Consider the following 18,221-nt stretch of genomic DNA (forward strand, 5'->3'; position numbering starts at 1 on the left):
CAGCAATGTAAGTTCAGTTCTATATCTCAGAAATAAAGCAAATATCACAATAAAGTGAGTCATACTTTTTATAGTCTATCATTGCATATAATATTTATGTTTATCCTATACTATTATTTATTAAGTGTGCAATAACTCTCTTAAAAACCAATTTACATACTATAATTTAAGGAATACCTTATACTAAACTATGCTCACCATTACCTGAGCCTTGATGAGCCGTACGGTTCTTGCTGGTAGAGTCTTGCCTCAGTGTTGATGGCTACTGACTGATCGAGGTGGTGCTTGTGGAGGGATGGGGTGGCTGCAATAATTTCTTAAAATAAGACAACAATGAAGTGTGCTGGGTTGATTGACTCTCCTTTTCGTGAAATATCTCTCCGTATCATGGTGTTTTTTGATAATATTTTATCCACAGTAGAACTTCATTCAAAATTGAAGTTGATCCTCTCAAACCCAGCTGCTGCTTTATCAACCAAGTTTACATAATATTTTAAATCATCTGTGGTCTTTTCAGTAACGTCTCCAGCATCTTCACCATGAGTAGATTCCAGCTCAAGAAACCACTTTCTTTTTTCATCCATAAGAATTCATTTTCATCTGTTAAAGTTACTTTTTTTTTCCTCGAAATAAGGTCTTGCTATGTTGCCCAGGCTGACTTCACACCCTAACCATCCTCCTGTCTTAGCCTCCTGAGCAGCTGAGACTACAGATATGCACCACTGTGCCTGGCTTCCTCAAGATTATGTTGAGATTCTAGCAATTCAGTCACACCTTTGGTCTCTACCTTGCTGGACTTCGGAATGGATATTGTGCTAGTAGGCATAAAACCCATTAATCTTGTACTTCTCCACCATACCCTCGAATGACCAGATGCATCATGGGTGAGCAGTAATATTTGAAAGTAATTTTTTTTTCTTTCCACACAGTACATCTGAACATCAGACTTAAAATATTCAGTAAACCATGTTGCCAACCAGATGAGTTGTCACCCAGGCTTTGTTACACCATTTATAAAACACAGGCAAAGTAGATTTAATATAATTCTTAAGAGACCAGGATTTTCAAAATAGTAAATGAGAATTGGCTTCCACTTCAAGTCACCAGCTGCATTAGCCCTTAACAAGAGAGTGTGTCTGTTTTTTAAATCTTTGAAGCCAGGCATTGATTTATCCTCTCAAGCTATGGAAGTCCTGGGTAGCCTCTTCCAAGACAAGGGTGTTTTATCTACTCTGCACATCTATGTCTATTGCTGCCATCTTTATCACTTATCCTGATCTTCTGGAGAACCCTCTGTAGCTCCTGCACCAACACTTCCTGCTTCCCCTTGACTTCTGGGTAATGGAGATGACTTTCCCTAACCACCATGAAACAGTCCCTGCTAATTTCAAAATGTTCTTCTGATGCTTCCTCACCTCTCTCGCCCTTCATAGAAATAAGATAAGCCTTCCTCTTGATTAGGCTTTGGCCTAAGAGAACGCTGTGGCTGGTTTGATCTTTCATCCAGACCACCAACATTTTCTCCATATTTCTATAAGGCTGTTTTGCTTTTGTCTAATTCATCTGTTCACTGGAGTAGCACTTCAAGTTTTCTTCTAGAACTTTTTATTTACCCCTACAGCTTGGCTGACCCTTTGGTGCAAGAGGCCAGTCTCTCTGCCTGTCATGGATCTTGACATTCCTTCATCACAAAACTTGATCATGTCTAGCTTTTGACGTCAAGTGAGAGATATGCAGCACTTCCTTTTACTTGAATACTTAGAGGCCATTGTAAGGTTATTAACTTGCTTAATTTCAGTATTGTTGTGTCTCCAGGAATAGATAGGCCTAAGAAAAGGGAGAGAGGCAGATGGCCAGACAGTGGAGCAGCAAGAACACATACATTTATCAATGAAGTTTGCTGTCCCATGTAGGCATGGTTTGGCACCCCCAAGCATCAACAATACGACATCAGAGATCACTGATCACCTTTTACCTTAATTAATATAATAATAATGACAAAGTTTTAAATATTGTAAGAATTATCAAAATGTGGCACAGATACATGAAGCAAGTACATGCTGTTGGAAAAACAGTACCAACAGAGTTTGCTTGTACCAGGGTTGCCACCAAACTTCGATTGAAAAAAAATGCAATACCGCTGAAGCACAGTAAAATAAATTGTAATAAAGACAGGTGTGCTGGTACCTACTATGGGTGTCTCAGTAAGAACAGAAAGAAGTAGGAATCTTACATAAGAAATAGTGACAGGGGAGCACCCAACTATGGAAATGAATCCCAGAGAACCACCAAACAGGTTGATCATAAAGATTTCTTTACCGAGATATATTTTAACCAATGTTCAAAACTCAAAGAGAATTTTGAAGGCAACAAGAGAAAAAGGATTTGTCATGTACAGGGGACCCTCCATGAGACTTACATGAGACTTCTCAGCAGAAATCTTTCAGGCCAGCAGAAGGCGTATGATATATTCAAAGTACTAATAGAAAAAAAAAAAAGCCAACCAAGACCACAATGGAAAGCAATGATGTCCATCCTAAATGAAGGAAGGAGAAAGACTTTCACAGTCAAACAAAATCTGTGATTTCATGACCACTGGAACTGTTATCACCAGCTGAAAACAGCCTGTTATCCCTATAAGATGTTTTATAACACGTAGGTCTTAGGGCAACCACAGAGATAAACACCTCTAGTGAGTACACAAAGGACCAAAGTAAGGATCTTTTCATATGCTTATCTGCCACCATAGAAAACACAAGACAGAAGGGGCAGAAGGAAGAACCCAGCATCTGCAAAACAACCACAAAAGAGAGACCAAAACTTTAGTCATCTGACCTTAGCTATCAATGATTGCTTTTCATATAAATGGATTACATCCTTCAGTCAAAGACATAGAGTAGAATAATAGATTTAAAAAATAAGACCCAACTACATTCCACTTACAAGACCCTTCACCTTAAAGGACACACATAGGTCAAAAGTAAGGATCTGGAAAATTATATTACGTGACTTATGAAAATTATAGTACATATTTTATATGAAATAAAATAGACTTTAAGTAGAAACTACAAAGATAGACAAGATTATTTTTGTCATTATATCAATTCATCAAGATGATATAATAATTATAAATATGTATGTGTTCAGAGTTGGAGCACCTGAATATATAGAACACTTATTAATAAATCAGGCAGGAGAAACAAACTGTATGATAATAATAATAGGGGACTTCAACACCCAATTTTCAACATGGGTAGATAATCTGAACAGAAAATCAATGTGGAAATAGTGGACTTGTACTATACTTCACACCAAATAGACTTATATAAATGTACAGGAATTTTCATCCAACAGCAGCAGAATGTATGTGTTTTTCAGGCACACATGGGATATTCTCCAGGATAGTCATATCTTGGGTCAAAAAATAAGTGTTAAATTTAATAATATTGAAATCATCTTAAGTATATTTTATAAACACAATGGAATTAAACCAGAAATCAGTAATAGGACGAGTTACAGAAAATTCACAAATGCATAGATATAAGGCAACATGCTCCTGAATAATCAATGAGTTAATAAAGGTATTAATAAGGAAAGTAAAAAATATGTAATACCAATTTCACTGGGAAAACAACATACCAAAATTTGTGGGATTCAGAAAAAACAATTTTGAGAGGGAAATTTATAACAATAAATACTTAGAAAGATCCCAAATATATAACCTGACACTTCAAGGAAGTAGGAAAAAAACAAGCTCAAGCCTAAGGTAGCAAATGGAAGAAATAATAAAGATCAGAGCCAAAATAAAGGAAATACAGAGAAGAAACACAATATAAAGATCAACAAAACCTACAGCTGACTTTTTTGGGAAGATAACAACAAACTTTTAGCTACACTAAGTTGCAAAGAAGTAAAGAAAGAGGATATGTTATAACCCGCACCATAGAAATACAAAGGATCATGAGACACTATGGGTATGCTTACTGTGGCTATAACTGAATATCTCAACCTGGGCAAGTTGTAAAGAAGAGAGTTATTTATCTCATGATTCTGGAGATTGGGAAGGAAGAGAGCAGGGTACTGGCATCTGAGCATCTAGTGAGAGTTTTCTTGCTGGGTCATGCCAAGGTTGGGGGACATCACATAGCAAGACAGCAGACAGACTAGAGAGTTCACTTTCATATCAGCGCCACTCCCCTAAAAATGACTCATCCATTCATTAATTCATGAATGGATTGGTCCATTCATGAAAGTACAGCTCTGGGGACCCTATAACTTCCCAAAGGTCCATTTCCAAACACCATTAACATCATTAACATATGAGTTTGGGGATTAGGTTTCTGACAAATGCAATTTGGGGTACCCATTCAAACCATAGCAAACACCATGGACAATTATACACCAACGGATTGAGTAATGTCTGGAGGAAATGAGTAAATTCCTGGACACATACAACTTCTCAATGTTGAATCACAAAAAGAGAAAATAAGAATAGACCAGTAATGAGTAAAGAAATGGAATCAAAATGCTTCCATCAAAAAAAAAAAAAGCCCAGGGTCTGACAGTTTCAATGCTAAATTTTACATTAAAAGAAGAACTAAACTAAAGTCCCTCTCAAATGCTTCCAAAAATAGGGCAAAACACTTTTAAACTCATTTTTTGAGAACAGAATTATACTAATTAGAAAGCTAGACAAGGACAAGGACAAAGACAAGTAAAGAAAATTACAGGGCAATATCCCTCATGATCATAGATGCAGATATTCTCAACAAAGTATCCAAACAATGAATTTTAACAGCACACTAAAGGGATCATTCACCCTGTGTCAGTGGGTTACCCATGTGATGCAAGGATGGCTTGGCATAAATAGATCAATAAATGTGATGTCATATGCTAATGGAATGAAGAGCACAGTCCAAAGGATCATCTCAATAAATCCACAAAATTTGTTTGACAAAATCCAACATCTTTGCATGACAAAAAAATCTCAAGAAGAGATGCATAAAAGGTATGTACCTTAACCCAATGACAACCATATATTAAGAATCCAAAGATACCATCATATTCAATGGTGAAAAGTTGAAAGCTTTTTCTCTAAGATCAAGAATAATACAAGTACAGCGATTGCAGTGGTGCACACCTGTAATCCCAGCGGCTTGGGAGGCTCATGAGTTCAAAGCCAGCCTCAGCAAAACTGAAGCACTAAGCAACTCAGTGAGACCCTGCCTCTAAATAAAATACAAAATAGGGCTGGGGGTGTGGCTCAGTGGTTGAGTGCCCCTGAGTTCAATGAAGAAGAAGAAGAAGGAGAAGGAGAGGAGGAAGAGGAAGAAGAAGAGGAAGAATTATTGACAAGCATACCCACTCTTGCCACATCTGGTCAACATAGTACTGAAAATTGTAACCAAAACAATTAGTGAAGAAAAATAAATAAAAGGTGTCCATATAGGAAAAGGATATGTGAAATTGTTTGCTGACAGCATGATTGTGAGAAAACACTAGAAACTCCACCCAAAAGCTATTAGGACTAATAAATGAATTAAGTAAATTGTAGAATATAAAAGCAATGTTCAGCAGCATTTCTATTATACTAACAAGGAACTATCTAAAAGATAAACAGAGAAAATAATCCTATTTTGAGTAAATTTAATCAAGGAATTGAATGATTTATACAATGAAATTATAAAATGTTGAAATGGGAATTTGAGATGAAATCAGATGCTCTCTCTCCTCCTGCTGGCGGGTGGGGTCTGTGTAAACAGCAGACCTCTGCAGCTGAGAAGGAGGGTTTCAGTGTGAGTACCTAATTGCAGCAGGGGATGGTGACGGCTCTGAGGGTCACAGCCAGCAAAGCCTGATTCTTCCCCACCACAAACGAGTGGTGTGTTGAAGCTCTAAAGGGTGGCTGCACCCCTCAGAGTGGCAACAGGTCCCAGCAGCTCACCACCAATTCCATCCGGTTGTTGTCTTGCAAATTCAAGGAATGGAACCTGTGGGCCAAGGAAGGCAAGAGCAAAAGAGGTAGGATGTTCTCAGGTGTGAAGAACAGAAAGGGAACTCTTGCAGGGGACAGAGGGGACCTGATAGGTGTCGTCACCTAAGCATGCTACTCTAGGGGATTATACAGCACTTGGGTTGACACAATTGGTTAAGATTTTAACTTATCAGGTTTGGGGAAAGTATTGAAGCTATTGTAAAGTACTTGAGTCTGAACTTCCATTCAGGTCACCCCAATTCCGCTTGCCAGAAGGTTGAAGTTGTTTCATTATGGAGGTTTGGGGTGGGGGTTCTGGGCTGGACTGCTGGGGGGAGTAGGTGTCTGCCCAAGGCCAGGTCAGGTTGCCACTGGGTGACCGGTCAGCACTCCCTGGCTTCTGCTACCTCAGGCCCATGCTGGCACATCAGGCTCTGCAGGGCCATGCCCATACTCACCGCCTGTGCCCGCCTCCTGTTAGGACAGTTAGGACAGTGCCTATAAAATGTTAAGGAATGGCAGAATACCTCCCACCCCAAATTTTGACATAAGGATTTTTTTTAACTAAAGGAACTTAAACAGGAAGTGCAAAATGGTTTATGGCACTCCTCTTCTGGAAAACAGGAGATGAAACTCCAATTTGGAAGTTATCCTCCCTGTAACAGAAAGAAAGTGACATTCTCATCAGCAAGGAGGGAAATCGGTAGAGACTTCAATACAGACAAACCCAGTTAAAATAAATCATTGCTTCCTTTAGACTCCCTCTATGATTTAGTTACTTCCCCGCAATGGTGCCTCTTTGTACAACCTAACAGGAGGGTGTTTAAGTTTAACCACTTCCTTGGGTCTTTATTTCCTCATGAGAGCTCCTGTGTCACAAAGAATTTACATCAAATAAGCCCCTATGTTTTCTCTTATTTAGGTTTAGGATTGTTTAATTCTCAGACCTAGATGAAAACCCTCAAAAGAGTTGAGAAAAAATGTTGCCTCTCCTGCAGTATACATCCTTCGGTTACTACACTATGCTTGCCATAAAGAAAATTAGTGGACACTCTGCACTCTTTCTAAAATATAATTGATTAAACATTGTAATCTACTAAATGCCCCTAATCATTTAGAATAGTGGTGCTTTTAATTAGGGAAAAGTCTCATTACAATAATCAGAAAAACTGTACAACTAAGCCATATCTATATACCAGCTTATCAGATAAACAATTCTTCAACAATATGAGACATTCCATTCCTAGGGTCTCACTAAGTTCCTTAGGGTCTCACTAACTTACTGAGAGTGGCTATGAACTTACAATCCTCCTGCCTCAGCCTTCTGAGCATCTGGGATTACAGGTGTGTACCCTATGATATTTCATCCTTTATGATACGGCAATGGATTTTTCTTAGTTTTTTTTTCAAATAGCCATGCTTCCCAAAAAAAGTAAAATTTGTGTGCTATTTTGATGCATTCAAATTATCTTCAAAGTTTTTACTTCTAACTTCTAACCACTCAACTCCCTAAATAAAATGCATCTTTTCAAAGCATCCACTAAAATTAAACAGCCACAAAAAGAGACTGAAAACTAGAAAGTGAGCACAGGATTAAGATCTGTGCCTTATCCCGATACCTGACACCTCCTCATTTTCATTAGTAAACTTTCAACTCGCTAAAGGATTGCCAACATTGACTGATGGAGTCATCTGTTTTCAGACCAAGAACAAGGCTCAACCCCATTATTATATGCAGGAATAAACTAGAACCATTCTGTAGTCCTACCCAGCTCTCCAAACCCACTGAACCTGATCTCAGCAGATTCCACTAGACCAATATCCCATGTATAATATGAGTACATTTGAAACAAGTGATATTATGAGGTAGGTTAATTTAATTTCTTCCTCTTGTAATGTCTTACGTCAGTTTCTCTAGACCTGTCTTAGAGAAGTAAACACATCCTGCATCCACTTTGACTCCATCTCACTTAACCACATTAAGAAGAAAAAGATTAGTTTATGATGGAATTTAACCACTCAACAAAGAGAAAAAGAGCAAAATAATAGTGCAGTGATGATTTAATAAAGTGATTTTATATCCCCACACTTACTTGATTTTTTACAAATTTTATGAAATAATGAGATCATTAAAAAGATGACAACTCATAGCAGTCCTTCAATTTCACAATGATTTTGCTAATTTATGAAAAACATAATTTAAATATCATTGCAACTTTTTTAACTTTTTCTTATTTTTTTTTAATGTTTTTTTTTTTAATTTAAGGGCAAAACAAGCAAATAAAAATACAATGTATTAGTAGCAGTGCAATAATTTACTCCTGCCAATTTACTCATTTCTTCCTCCTGAGATAACCAACATGAACCTATCTATATTTATTTCCCCACTTTTATCTTTGCTCATAAAAATATTTACTACATGTATATAGTAATATGATTATTTTTCTAGAACATGACATGCATTTCTCACTTGATACTATATTACAGATTAAATTCCAAAGTTTTGCAAGGAAAGTGGTAATAAAAATACACACTTTTCAACATCTTCCAGCTTTCATGTGTAGCTTCATCCCTGTCTTCAAGAGTGGACAATTAGTCTCCTGGCCATTATACACACTTTATAGCACTTGTGCTCAGTAATCCAGTGATAGTTCTAGTAAATTTGCATAATAAAATAGAAGTCCTATCATGTGAATTAATGTCTACTTGACCTTTAGTGAATAATTGTTGTAGCCTTCCCTCCAACACCAGCCCCTTTTCAATAGACACACACACACACAGAGACACACACACACGCACACACACACATTGAAGAGCATGGGTGGTTATTTCTAACTTCAGCTTCATCGTGGGGTTGCCTTTCAGCCTTCTTACCACCATTGATGTCCTTTGCTTTAGCAACAACAACTTTTGCTTATTTATTTAGCATACCTGCACATTTTCTTACCTTTATCAAAGTTCTTTATAAATCAAACATCAGCAACTTTAAGAATTGTCATTACATATATTCCTTAAATCTTCAAACTTATCCAAACTTATATCTTTATATTTTGAATATAATACTCTGCCACACTTAAATAAAATTTTTATAATAATTTATTTAGTAGAAAGAAGGGAGGAAAAAAAAAGAAGGAGGGGAAATGAGAGAGAGTTATAATTCTTAATAAATGCATATTTATTCATTAACATTTAAGACATAATAATTATCTAATTAGCACTAGCCATGATGAGAGTGGTCATATTTTGAGATAGTAAGATGTGTATTTCAAGCACAAGTACAGTAAGGACCCATGCCAAGGACAGTTATTTTGATGAGAAAACAGAATTCAGGAACCCTTGGTTTTCTTCCACTCCCAAAGCTTTGATTCTGCCATTTCATCTCTGGTTTTCCAGATGTCTTGGTTATCACATTTTTGATTCAGTGATCATTCTTACCCAGAAAATTCTGTAGAAGTGATCATTAGAATTAAATTATGCTATAATGTTCAAGTTATAAAATGTAATAAAAGGATATTTACCCAGTTAACATCTTAAGAGTCCCAGACTACAATCCATGAAATATGAGGCTTCTGCAGAGATATAGCTATCATAGTTACTTATGATTTGTTCTGACTTTCACTTCTAATTTTACAAGATTCATAATGCTGAGCTTTAAACAACCACATTTTAAAACTCTGGGACCTCAAATACTGATAATCTTTCCCAAAAAGTTGAGTTTTGTGTGGTGGCAGTGGCACTAGGACTTTTTTCATAATCATAGAGTATTGCCTAAACTTCATTTTCCAGGTTATTCCTAAAAGCCAGACATAAAGATGTGAAATATGTGCAATTTTTACCATTTTATGCTAATTGACAGAAGCCAAATGCTGTGTTTGAGTTTTGCTTCAAAAATGATGATGGAATTCAAAAGTAATGTGTTATAAAAGAAATCTGATGAAAAAGCAAGTAAAGCTACATGGAGGAAACCATGGGTTCTGATACTGGGAGTAAATGAAAGTGAATCATATGCATATCAATTTGTGAATATTGGATGAAATGATACATCCTATGATGTATCATTTTTGAAGAAAAAGGAATTGAACAATTTTGAATAAAAATTTACTTCAAAATACACATCATGTCCCATATGAATATAATTTCATTCATGTTCAACTGGGTCACTTACTGTAGAAATATTAGGGTTAGTATTTCATCTTCACTGAAGTTCATTTTGAGTATTCAGCAATAAATATGTAGGGCAAGAAAATGAATATGTCTGAGAAATATCTTGTGAAAAGTTCATTTAAATCCACACAGATGGACATGAAAGAATGAAGGTAGTATAAGTATATGACACACATATTTCATGTTTGCAAATCCATACTATATATTTAACATATTAAAATGTAAGAGTAACTATGCCAATCAAAATTCCTAAGGGGGTATATGTCCTTCACATATGTACCAAAAATATTCATTTTCCTCTACATTGTTTCATGTATAAATTTGTTGAAGTATAAGCTCACCACAGCTTGAATTTTCAGTTACCTCAGTGTATTGGGGGGAAGTGATCTCTTCATGAAATTTGTATTTTTCAAAGTCAGAATACTCTCAAGAATATAACTGTGATGGCAGGAGGATTATATATGTGTATATAAAAATATACATTGTGACCCAGGCGACAGAGATAGGGAGTCAGGAAGTTACATATTTGTTAATTTTGAAAATTCATTGAGAAATAAAAGGAGAAAAATGTGTGAGAGGTTTTATAATATGTATCTCTGATGAAGCAAAAGGCAAGTCCAAGTATACACCGTGCCTCCTATCAAATGCCTCTACTTCTAGTCCTTTAGGTGTATTTTATATGGATGTAATGATAAGGAGTCAGAGTCTAGTAAGATATGGGTTAGTGTCAGAGATTCGATATTTCAAATGGCAAAATGGAAAATGGGTCTAATATATATGCGAACATGTGCCACGTAAAAATCTTCCACTATCATCCACCACAATGCCTTGACATTACTATCACCCCAAATAAGACACAATGAGAGGAGAAGAGGAGAAAAATCTGTGAATACATATCTGGAATTAGAAATTCTGAGGAGCTCACAAACTTGGGTGTGGCAGAATAGATCCCAAAAGTAGGGGGCAGGGTAAACAAACCACAAACATGGAACTTTGCTGGCCTAATGACTTCTTGACTATCTGCCTCTGACATTTGTGCACTAGAAATATAGCTTTGTGCTTTAGCTTTCTTTGCAGTGAGACCAGGAAAGCTTGGTCTCAGTCTATGTGAACAGGAGGACATAGTTTCATATTTTCCAATACCAGCATGAGTCAGCAGAGCTGAATCCTCTCTTTGTAGGTAACTGTGGCCATGGGGTATGAATGTCTCCCTGGGTGGATTGTGAAGCCTTTGGCTCACCCTCCAGTTTTAATGGCATTTCTTGCAGCTTCCCTGGAAAATTGGTGGGTCTTTTTTTTTTAAATACATAAAGGTCAACCGGGACATGGTGCTGGAGGGAGCTCTGTCACGTGGGGTGGTTCAGGGTCTGAAGGAAAAAACACAAACTGGGCTGCTACCCCATATATCTTTCCCCCTTGAGCATAGCAACTTGATTCTGAGCATCGCACCAAATCCTCTCCCCACAACAACATGCCTTTTTATTTTAGGGTCTCCTGGCTGCACCTCGTTAGTCACATGTCATTCGAAGCCAATGAAGGAAGCACAGGGGCCCACCACTGATGTTGGTCACACACCTGCACTCCATTGCTCCAGGCCCAGTTCCCTGCTGGCTCCTACTCACTGGCATCTCTGTTCTTCACCATGGTCAAAAATTCCACTCAGTCAAAAATGGCACTCCCTGGTTCAGTCATGATGAGCAACAGGAGATCTAAGGGTTCTCCAGGGATTTCTGGTCATGGGATTCTCAAACACTTCACGGTATTGCCCTAGCCATATTTCAAGAATGAAGAAGTTGGTACTGTGGGTTTTAATTCATTCAGAAGCCATTACGTGTTGAGGAATCTCCTTTCAGTAATAGCTCTGGAGATCACATGCAGGCAAGGCTTTTCAAAGAGTGGCGAAAGGTCACAGGAATCCAGGCCCATTCGGGTCTGAAATGTGAGGTTCATGTGAGTTATGGCTCTCAACTAGAGCTGAAAAGGCTTTAACAGCAAAATCATGTGAAATCCTGGCTGAGATTCCCAGTGCTCTGCAGAAAGCCACCCTCGGCCTAGATCTCAGTTTCCAAAGGCTCCTCTAATGCCTGGCCTTGGAAAATCCCAACACAATTTATGGCAAGAGTTCTCTGAGATCAGTTCCAGAACTCAGTCTCTAATGGCATCACACCAGAGTTCAAGCTGAGGTGGACCCAGTCATCTTTTCCAACCACCACACAAAAGACCACTATTCTAACCAAAACACTCCCACATGGCCCTCGTCTTCTTCCATACAGACACTCATCATAACATTCTGGCTGGGGGTTTGCATAGGGGGAGCAGTCTAAGATGGTGTGCAAAGTAAGCTCTCATGCCCATCATATGCCAAATGTCATGGTGGCCTGGACACCCTTCCTGAGAAACAGGATAGATAAAATGGGCCTCTACTTAATACTGCTCTGCTTCTCCAATTAGAGGCCTCCTGCCTGCCAGAGGTAGATTCTTTATGCGTACTGGACTCATGAAAAAACCCAAACACCTGTGTGCTAGTTCCTGGAGGGCTTGCAACAACTCATTTGACCCAGAGGATCCCTGTTCTTACTTCATCGGGGTCAGGAGCCTGACCAGAGGAAGGCAAGAGACTTCATCCAATATTACACTTCTTTTTCATTCTTTTAGATTTGGATGGACACATGGGATTTTTCTTGAGTTTCCTTGGGTGCCTAGAATGTAATTCACAGCCACACACAGGGCCAAGAGTCTGATTCAGACACAGCTTTTACAAAGCACTTTACCTAAAAGGCAGAGATTAGGCCTCTTCATTTCCATTTGAAACTGTTTTCTGGAGGATTCCCAAAAAAGTGCCTGAAGGCAAACACCTCCCTGATTTTCAGGGAAATAGAACAATAGGGAGGAAAGAAGCCTGGAGAAATACTTTTCTTTAATTGAACACTGTGGCACTGACAGCTCCTAATCATGCAACTTGGGTGGCTATCTATCCAAGCAGGGATTCTCCAGAGAGATCCTTACCAGTCATGTTAACTTTTGACTTTTCTGAGATGCTTGGCATTCCCTTCAGCAATCCAGTCCATGGCCATGTCACAGAGCTTGATGGTGGTACACATCTTGGACACAAAACCGGGAACCCCTTCAGAGAGCGGCCAAAATTCAGGAAGAATACAGGAACTTAGCATCTTGGTAGGTGTTGCCCATCTGAAAGGCACACAGCAGTCCATTCATAAATTGGCCATGAGGAGTCCTGCAAAGATTTCCACTAGACAGGATACATTCACGGCTGCTTTCTTCTCTCTACTCTCTTTAACCACAAACCCAGTGGGATCCACTGACATAGAAAGACTCACTAGTTAACACTCCATTTCAAACCAACAACAACAACAAAAAAAGTTTTCATTCATGCTCTCAGGACATGAGACAAAATGACAAATTGAAAAACACACCCACTAAGACGCACAAACCACCCCTGTATTTGGTCTACATCTATCCACTCTGTCCTCTGACTGGTTGGTGAAAATATTTTCCTTAGCAATTGCCTGTCCTGAATCAGCTCTAGTCTCCTTGGCCATCTGTGTGTAGTTGTCAGGAGCCAGCAATTAGCCAATACTTCTTTCTCAGGAAAGGCCCGTGTTCAGACCATTCAAGGCATTTGACTATCCACACATCACCAGGTGCCAAGAAAGAATGACTCTGGCCTTGGTACAGACAAACAAATGAGCCCACTGGGACTGAAACTGCCTGTGGGTGCCTAGCCTCCTGGATCCCAAGTTCAGAGAGTTCCATCACCAAGGAAGTGAGGTGAGGTCACTTCCTTCATGGAAGTGAATGAGGTCACTGCCTTGGCAACCACATTTACCTAACAGTTGTTTCCAAGGGTCCCATGAGATGGAGGCTGCCCCACATTCCTGGGACATTTTCCTAAGACATGAAGGTCTATATACCCTAGGAGCCCGGGATCAGCAACCCACACAGGCCTGATTGTGTCCATCTTCTCTGCATTGAGAAGAGGGAGGCTGATTCAGCCACATCCCTTCATCTTGACTGGGTTTTTGGCCATGGAAGATGACTTTAGACCTCACAGGTCCTACCTAGCTGCCTACATTTGCTCCAGGGATCATTTCTGCATCTACCTTTGAGCTTCTCAGCAGCTGTAGGATTCCCTACATACCTGCATGGCAAGATCAACTCAGGACCTGCTGTTATGTGAAAATAGATGGAGGGAACAAAGTATGGTTAAGGGTCATATGAGGTTCGATTTGGGTTAGGAGTCATTCTGCTGGATGAATACGGGTATTGGGCAACTGGGATATTTATAGAATGTAAGGTGAAATGTAAGTATGAAAATAGAAAACTAGGTAAGATCTGAAGCACACAAGGGTGTTGGGCCCTTGACTTGCACACATAGTTTTGGTTTTTGTTCTGCAGAGGTGAATCCTCTTGATCCATATACAATGGCATAAGATCTTGTACCTGGGACTACTGAATGTAAAACAGATCTTCCAGTGAAATTGAGATAGTAGGCAGGATTCCAGTGTAGGGTAAGGAAGAAGTGTGAGTTTAGGATTTGGACAAAAGGCCCTTTTTGCAATGGAATGAATTTCTATTAGAGTGTAAATGGGAATGTCAGCACACATAAAGAGTCAGTCACAACAAGGCACTTGGGGAAATAGAAATCAATAGTGATGTTAGGAGATCTAAAATGTACAAAATGACTGACAAAATCAGGGATATTTTGAACAGGGGGGTGGTTGAATTACCCTATCTTAAAAAGAAACAAGTGTATCCACACAATAGGATTGAAATTTGAAAACAGTAGGCAACACAGATACAGATGATTTTAGTAATCCATGCTCTCATTAAAATGAGGATTTGGTAGAAGAATAAGATAAGTGTGAATTTTGCATTTTGTGTCCAGAAGATGATGTGATGAAAGGAATACATGGAGCAGGTGACATGCGTATTTCTTCCACTATTTCTGGGAACATGTTCTGAAACCCTATGATTTAGGGTTTGAGGATAAAAATAGGTGTACCTGGGTCTACATATATAGAGATGATGCATGAATAGACCATACGGTGAATAAAAAACTATAACAGGTTACTATTTTAAATAATGAATTGAATTGATATTTTAAAAAATACATGAAATCTGGTATTCACATACAAATATTCACTCCAAGTAGTCATACATCCAGTGGTAATATTAGGGTTACTAATTATACCAAACTGTGTTTGAGTTTTGCTTCGAAAATGATGATGGAATTCAAAAGTAATGTGTTATAAAAGAAATCTCATGAAAAAGCAAGTAAAGCTCCATGGAGAAATTCATGGGTTCTGATACTGGGAGTGAATGAAAGTGAATCATATGCATATCAATTTGTGAATATTGGATGAAATGATACATCCTATGATGTATCATTTCTGAAGAAAAAGGAATTTAACAATTTTGAATGAAAATTTACTTCAAAATACACATCATGTCCCATATGAATATACTTTCATTGATGTTCAACTGGGTCACTTACTGTAGAAATATTAGGGTTAGTACCCAATCTTCACTGATGTTCATTTTGAGTATTCAGAAATGAATATGTATGTCAAGAAAATGAATATATCTGAGAAATATCTTGTGAAAAGTTGATTATAAATCCACACAGATGGACATGAAAGAATCAAGGTAGTATAAGTATATGACACATATATTTCATGTTTGCAAATCCATACTATATATTTAATATATTAAAATGTAAGAGTACATATGCCAATCGAAATTCCTAAGTGGATATATGTCCTTCACATATGCTCCCCAAATATTCATTTTCCTCTACATTGTTTCATGTATAAACTTGCTGAAGTATAAGCTCACCACGGCTTGAATTTTCAGTTACCTCAGTGTATTGGGGGGCAGTGATCTCTTCATGAAATTTATATTTTCTAAAGTCAGAGTACTCTCAAGAATATACCTGTGATGGCAGTAGGATTATATATGTGTATATAAAAATATACATTGTGACCCAGGCGACAGAGACAGGGAGTTCATGAAGTTACATATTTGTTAATTTTGAATATTCATGGAGACATAAAAGGAGAAAAATGTGTGAGAGGTTTTATAATATGTATCTCTGATGAAGCAAAAGGCAAGTCCAAGTATACACCGTGCCTCCTATCAAATGCCTCTACTTCTAGTCCTTTAGGAGTATTTCTATCGATGTTAAGATAAGGAGTCAGAGTCTAGTAGGTTATGGGTTAGTGTCAGAGATTCGATATTTCAAATGGCAAAACGGAAAATGGGTCTAATATATATGCGAACATGTACCACATAAAAATCTTCCACTGTCATTCACCACAAAGCCTTGACATTACTATCACCCCAAATAAGACACAATGAGAGGAGAAGAGGAAAAAATCTGTGAATATATATCTGGAATTAGAAATTCTGAGGAGATCACAAACTTGGGTGTGGCAGAAGAGATCCCAAAAGTAGGGGGCAGGGTAAACAAACCACAAACATGGAACTTTGCTGGCCTAATGACTTCTTGACTATCTGCCTCTGACATCTGTGCCCTAGAAATATAGCTTTGTGCTTTAGCTTCCTTTGCAGTGAGACCAGGAAAGCTGGATCTCAGTCTATGTGAACAGGAGGACATGGTTTCATATTTTCCAATACCAGCAGGAGGCAGCAGTACTAAATCTTCTCTTTGTAGGTAACTATGGCCATAGGGTATGAATGTCTCCCTGGGTGGATTGTGAAGCCTTTGGCTCACCCTCCAGTTTTAATGGCATTTCTTGCAGCTTCCCTGAAAAATTGGTGGTTTTATTATTATTTCTTTTTTTTGAAATACATAAATGTCAATCGGGACACGGTGCCGGAGTGAGCTCTGTCACGTGGGGTGGTTCAGGGTCTGAAGGAATAAACACAAACTGGGCTGCTACCCCATATATGTTTCTCCCTTGAGCATAGCAACTTGATTCTGAGCATCGCACCAAATCCTCTCCCCACAACAACATGCCTTTTTATTTTAGGGTCTGCTGGCTGCACTTTGTCAGTCACATGTCATTTGAAGCCAATGACAGAAGCACAGGGGCCCACCACTGATGTTGGTCACACACCTGCACACCATTACTCCAGGCCCAGTTCCCTGCTGGCTCCTACTCACTGGCATCTCTGTTCTTCACCATGGTCAGGAATTCCACTCAGTCAAAAACGGCACTGGCCGGTTCAGTCATGATGAGCAACAGGAGATCTAAAGGTTCTCCAGGGATTTCTGGTCATGGGATTCTCAAACACTTCACGGTATTGCCCTAGCCATATTTCAAGAATGAAGAAGTCCCTGAAAGTCCAGGTTCTCAGATGCACTAAGAGCTAGCCTTGCAAGCAGGCCCTTCTAAGGATGGCAGTCTGAGGCCTTCCATGTGAGCTTTTCTCTGCACACTTGTTAAACAGATTTGAAACAGTAAATGCCAATGGGTAGAAGCATTTGGGGATGATAATAAGTAGATCAGGCAAGTTGTCTGTCAGCAGATAGTTACTATTATATAATGTACCAAGAGGGTAATTTGAGAGAAGCAAAAAATAAAGTCTTTGTTTTCAGGGAACTTAGAGGCAGACTGGGCTGCTATAAAAACTTGAAAAATTAACCAACTTAATCAGGACATAATATTTTGGGACAGGTTTACTTATATCATGTCAGGTGCCCCTGATAATGCTCTCAGGTGGGAATCATTGAGGCCACCAGGAAGTCCAAAGAGAGAAGTGGCTTGGTGGAGGGTGAGCACAGAGCCCGGGCCCCCAGTGGCCAGACAGCCTATGCTAGAGTTCTGGCCGCACTTGCCAACTGTGTAACTTGGAGCAGATTGCTTTATTTTTCTGTGCCTTAGTTTCCTTGCCTGTGCCATGGAAGAATTAATAGTATCTATCTTCATAACTATAGTGTTGTGGGAAGAAGATGAGTGGATACATAAAATACTTGGAGTAATAAATGTTAACTTATCATCTACCATCAAGCACCTGCCATATGTCAGGCAGTATGTTAATTTATTTCCTTTAAGCCTTGCAACCATCTTATTAGTAAATATTAGTATCTCATTTTATA

The sequence above is a fragment of the Ictidomys tridecemlineatus genome, unplaced genomic scaffold, assembly GCF_052094955.1.
Source record: "Ictidomys tridecemlineatus isolate mIctTri1 unplaced genomic scaffold, mIctTri1.hap1 Scaffold_1342, whole genome shotgun sequence".
Taxonomy (NCBI): domain Eukaryota; kingdom Metazoa; phylum Chordata; class Mammalia; order Rodentia; family Sciuridae; genus Ictidomys; species Ictidomys tridecemlineatus.